The sequence below is a fragment of the Lissotriton helveticus genome, chromosome 2_1 (assembly GCF_964261635.1).
Source record: "Lissotriton helveticus chromosome 2_1, aLisHel1.1, whole genome shotgun sequence".
Taxonomy (NCBI): domain Eukaryota; kingdom Metazoa; phylum Chordata; class Amphibia; order Caudata; family Salamandridae; genus Lissotriton; species Lissotriton helveticus.
The window spans coordinates 1509786975-1509793200 of NC_136059.1; positions in this window are offsets into that span (position 1 = coordinate 1509786975).

Below are 6226 nucleotides of genomic sequence, written 5' to 3' on the forward strand. Positions count from 1 at the left end.
CCATCTGCAGAGTAAGCCTGGGGAGAGCTTTAAAGCGGACACATGTATGTGACTTTCGTGAATTGCGGTAAAATCTTGCGTCATGCTAATAGTAGCCACATCGTGTTGAGCTCCTACATCCATATCAACGATAACCTAAGATTTTAACCTGTCGTAAGCCTTGTTCTAAGTATCTTATGATCAAATGACGGCACAGTCATATCCAAATCACTTTTGGCTTACGTGGTTTTGGTACTTTAATGTTAGCGTTACCCAGTGTTTCCTCTCCTGCAGCACACTTCCTGCTTCAGCATTTTTTTTTGTTTAAACTCTCCACATTGAACCAAGTGTCAATCGGATGGCCAGCCTGTGGATTTCATTGAAAGGCCCTTCACGGTCTCTTCACATTTCCATTGCTTGCTTACTTTAATCTTTTCTAGTAACTCTGCTTTTATTACTACCTGATTTTTTTTTGATTCTCCTTTCTCGCACTTTACTGCACCTGATCGTGGTCGTCTCCCGAGCTGTCAGACATATGTTCTAATTCCAGTTATTGGGCAGATTATTTCCAGCGCCATTGGAGTTACGCAATGATGCCGCCTTTTCCAAATGATTATGGATTTGCAGCATAAACTAGCCATCTGCATAGCTTGGAGATCTTAACAAAAAGTTGTCTGTAGCTCAAATGGATAAAAAATGTCATAAAACGATACTATACGTTGCAGTGCATTAGGCCTTTTGTCACTAAGAGGCAGCTCACCATTTGTTGGTTGTTGTAGTTCCCCATACAGAGTTGTCCTGTGTAATGGTGACATAATAAGAAATGTGATGTATAACTTACCTTTTCTTGCTGTGTAATTTAGTCGGACCTTCTGTGGTCCTTTCCTGAGGCATGATTCCAATGACCTTCGTTAATAACCATAAAACATTTACATGTTAACGCAAAGCTGTGAAAGTATGATAGGAATAGATTTCGTCCCTTACTTATAGTCTTTAAAAAATTTGCAAATAGCCATCATAAAGTGTATTGTAGATGGGAATCAACCCTCACAACGCAACTTTTACAACGCACTACCATTACAATGAAACTTTTACAACGCAACATCCATTACAACGCATGCAATTACAACGCAACCATTACAACGCATGACACTACAACGCACACCACTACAGCGCATGTCATTACAACTCAGTCATTACAATGCATACCATTACAACGCATAACATTACCATCCAACACTTACCCTACTGTTGCACCCCTGGAGTTAGAATAGTAATTTTTACCCCTACACTATCCAATACTTACCAAAAATGCAATGTAATGTTATGCGTTGTAATGGTATGCGTTGTAAAGGTATTATGCGTTGTAATGGAATGCGTTGTAAAAGTAGTTTTTAACATTTCGTTGTAATGGCATGCGTTGTAATGGAATGCGTTGTAATGGATGTTGCGTTGTAAAGGTATGCGTTGTAAAAGTGTGCATTGTAACGTCATACATCCATTGTAGATAGCTGAAAAGAAATTGAAATACTCTCCCAGCAGCACATCATCTAGAAGTACTGGTATGGATAGCAAAATCTGGCCGCATCCTATCTGGGCTTTTCAGTAATAGGCGAAATCATTGGTCAGGATACTCATACATGGTATGAGGACTACATTATTTCGCTACTTCAGTGTTTAATGCAAAATCAAACCTAAACGTCAAATTTACAGCCAGAACATTGTAGGTGTGTAAATGAAACACCACTATGGCATCCGATACACACAAGGGGAAGTTTGTTGTCATAAATGCAGGAGCTCACACCCAGCAGGTCCAGCCTCCAGGGAATCCAAACCGCAACTGGCTCAGCGGTGGATGGATGCCATGGAGAAGGAATGTGTGAGCTTGAATCAATAGTTAACTCTTACAGATGTGAACACCACACTGGACGCTGTTGCGAGGGACAGAATGTAAAGGGGCACACAAAGAATGAACACTAACAAAGGAATATGTAGTGAAACATGCAATCACTACATATTCTTCACCTTTATAATTAATAAACAGAAGAATTTCAGTGTAGATAAAATCCTTGTACTTCGCAGGCATGGAGACAATGCAAAGATCTCTTACCATCTCCAACCGGTTTGGTATCACTGTCAGGCTCAGATTGATGCAAGACTTTCACTTGAAATACCCGTTGAAGTAAGTGAGATCCAAGTCTGTACTTGAGTCAGAATTATGACCTAAGAAGCAGGTTGAGACACATATGAGAAACCGTTATCGCCTTCCAAGGCAAACCAGTCCTCGCTGTTCTGACCTTCGTGATCGCAAATTTGACATGCTTGTTCAGCAGTACAACTGACGAGCTCTCTTACTCTACCATCCTCTGCCATTCAGGAAAGCCGAACCTCTTAACCGCATGCGCGCTTGCGGTTTTCCCGCTGCGCGCTGCGATTTAAAAAATCCCGCGTTACGTGACAAGGTCAGCTCGTCATCCGCGTAGCGCAGGATTCGCCCATGACGAGCTGACCTTGTCAAGAGCGCCGAAGGGGTTAAAATTGGTCATTTGAACTGGGCCAGAAAAAATGGATTTTCAATTTTGGGTCCTAGTAGGCAATTTGACTAAAACCCAATAATTTTCAATTTCTCAAAAAATCCGCGAGTTGTACCCTGCCAGGCAATGCAGATTGTATAACCTGTACTTTTCACAGGATGTTGGATCGAAGGTCAAGACTCAAACCTGGTTCCCAAGTTCCAAAATAGGCTGCTCTGGCCGAGTATGTATGTGTCACGGGCAGATGATCTGCTAAACTCCCCCTCAAAGCATAGAGGCCGGGCTTCCAGAACGATCTTTATAGAGGTTACAAGCAACACAGAGGAACGCCCCCAAACTGGAAGTTGCGCTGCCTCCAAAAGGTATGTATGATACTCCTGTGCCCAGAAGGGAGTTATTTCAATTATAAAGTTGTGGCAGCACTTAGTGAGGCACTAGGTTTCCGTGGTTTACGAGCATCGTGTAAACAGTGTGCTGTCAAGTCAGTCAGTCAGTCAGTCAGTCAGTCAGTCAAACAAGCTTTATTCGGATCATACAAAATGTCCACAAAAGCATACTATACAAAAAATCTAAAATCCATTTATAGTTAATAAAAAAAAAAACACATCAAGGTTAAAAACATCAGTGAACTTCAATTCATCACTTAATTTGAATGGGCACCAAACTCGACAGTTGAGCTTACGTTACGTCATAATTCAGTCTTTCTAGATGAACAAGTTCGATCCTTTGTTTCATTGCCATCATTATATAACAGATAACTGCGTTACATACTGAAATATTATCCAGATGCCGAAGGTAATTAAAAGCAATTTCATAGGAAAACAGGCTATTAATTTTGTCAAGTCAATGTATGCAGAAATGTGCTGCATTCAAATGTCCTTGCAGAGGGTGTACATGTAAACGGGAAGACGTGCACACAGAGCCGGTGCTTGCACATGTTATCGAAATAATTGTAAATATGACCACTTTGGTCAGGGGAATGCCCTTGCACCTACGACATGGGCACATTAGCAAGCAGGTTCACGTGCTGCATCCTAATGACTCCCACTCTCAATTTACATACGTGCACGTCTTTACAGTCTTTGCGAACACGTACATAGCAGTCCCTGCCCTTGCATTTCTGTTAGCATAAATGTAAAGATGTGCACATACAAATGCCATTTCACATTGTGCACTCCGTTTTATAAACAAAGGCACGTGCTGTATGTCAAAGCCCTTGCACATACTACTCACGTGCATGCACATAGACGGAAATGCTCCGGCGGAATGCTCTTGCACATTGTAAGCACATACACATGTAAATACGTGCACATCCTGTAACCACCAGACTGTAAACGCCCTGTACTCTGGTTTATCAGACTGCCCTTGCACATTCCAGACAGATACTGTTAGAAGTGTCACATGGTGCATACAAACACACTTGAAAGTGCATGCACCTGCTGCATCATCCCCACTCCCATCAGCACACGTGTATATTGTGTACACGATCGTGGGGCTCCAGTTAATAAGACTCTCAGCATTAGTGAGGTCAGAGGTTGGGCTGGGGGTTGCACAAAAAGGCCTCCTTGCGCCGTGCAAAGGCACTGCATAGTTGTGAAACAATCAGAAAGCAGGCATGAAAAACATTGAAATTCAGATATTTTTAGCAGTCTTTTCTTCCACCGAGTGGTGGGAGTAATAACACGCATTTGCAATGCAATAGGTAAATGACATGAGGACATTTTCAAGCAATAAATGGAATCCTAGGAATGCCAAATACTCCTCTGGGAAACATAAGCTGGGATCAACACCAGGTAATTTCGAATCTTTACATTTGGGGGGTCAAACTATGTAGTACATGCCTAAATATTGCGTACAAATTAGAAAGCCTAATTAAAGCGATGAAATGGACAAATTATCCTGTTGTGAGATAACTGTAATTGAATTAAATCAGGAAATGGCGCTCAACTGTAAATTGTCGGTTGCAGTGCAAGACTTTGGGCCACAATTTAAACTTCAACATTTCAGGCTTATCCTAAATGTATGCACTTAATGTGGCATGAGCATAATACATATGGGCAAATTGACTAATATTTGTTGGAAGGTGTAAGATTGTAAAGATGTTCAGCTGTCAAAATTTCTTCATCTGTATTGACTTTTACATGTTTATTTTCCTGGATAATTGATTTGCAAGGTTAAAGTTCATTATTTTCTCTTTTACTTACATGTACACGCCACTTTAATAGTTCCTTTAATTCTATCCTCCTCATAGATGGGAACATCCCTTTTATGATTGAAAGGCAGTCAGCCTCCATCTGGGTCAAGCGATAAATAGAGATGTTTTTGGTCGTTCCTCTTTCAACATTTAGATTGATAGTATTAATTGATGACATTTGGTTGTTACAATATTTTTGAGACTGTCAACCAGATGGGGGCATGTGATGTTTGATTCCCAATTAGTATTATCCTTTTATAGGATAATGTGCAGCTGCCAGCAGTACTTTGGGATGGAAAATATAGAATCTTAAAATTGGGAGACCTTTGACATTTTATTCAGCTACACGTCAATGTGATCTTTAAGTCAGTCACACAGCTTTATTCGATCTTTTTAAAACGGATCATAAAAGCACAAGGTATCTAAAAATTCCAACACAATATATACACATATATACACATTTAAAATAAGAATTAAACAGTTGCAGTGATCCAGGTAAAATTCATATAAAAACTTTATGAAAAAAGCAGTTCAGAATTTCAAATTAATTAATTAGTTGTTGCGACTAAAATGTTGTCCCACCTTTTTTTCCTCTTCCTAAGACAAGCCCAAAAAATGAGGCAACAGAACAGCATACAAATGGATCTGGTAGAGATTATAAAAAGTACATGACCACCAGGCACTGCCTAAAATTGTGGTACCTCAAGAATGGGAGGATCTTTAAGTCCTTGTTTGCTAGTATTGAGGAAAGTAAAGTGCAAAATCTTGATGTTTGCAGGCATTTTTCAAATGAGGAGTACTGTATGAAGTAATGAAGGTCAGGATTACCCAATTTTACAAACACATGGAACTTCCAACCATGCCACATTCCATCAACAAAACATGAGTGATTGGCCTAGTTGTTGGTCAATGATATGGAAAAATAGCCCAAGAAATGGGCAGAACTACATTTAGGAACTACATTGAGCTGTGAACTTTTGGACGTAGCAATAGGGTCCAAATTTAAACTCAGACATTTCAAGGAGACTGGTATCATAATAAATCCTTGATAAACGTTAAAACAGGAAAAAACAAGCAGCAGACTCTAGCTCTCTGTTTTCTGTATGTCCAACTTCACACCGATTTTGGAAGGAGTCTTTGGGATTTTCAGAACCTCAGAGGAATGGCTAGCAATTAGCATGCCAACCATAGAGCTGAACCCACTCTAGACAATGTCAAAATCTCAATTATGTTGGAACGGGTAGACCAAGATCCATTGAAGATGAATGAGTGGGGAAATTAGAGGCTTTGAGAATTAAGAACAATCCTGTGGTTGACTGCATGCTACTAAATAGAACCAGCTTCATGTATTTCTTCTTGCACCATCTGAGGCATACAACTTCTTCTATTATGGTAATTTAGAACACTTGTTATTTTGTATCTATTTTAATCTGATATAGCTCAATGCTATTACAATTTGAGAGACACTCTCCTTACTCGTATTTCAACAACGTGCAACTTCCAAGTCAAAATGTCCAAG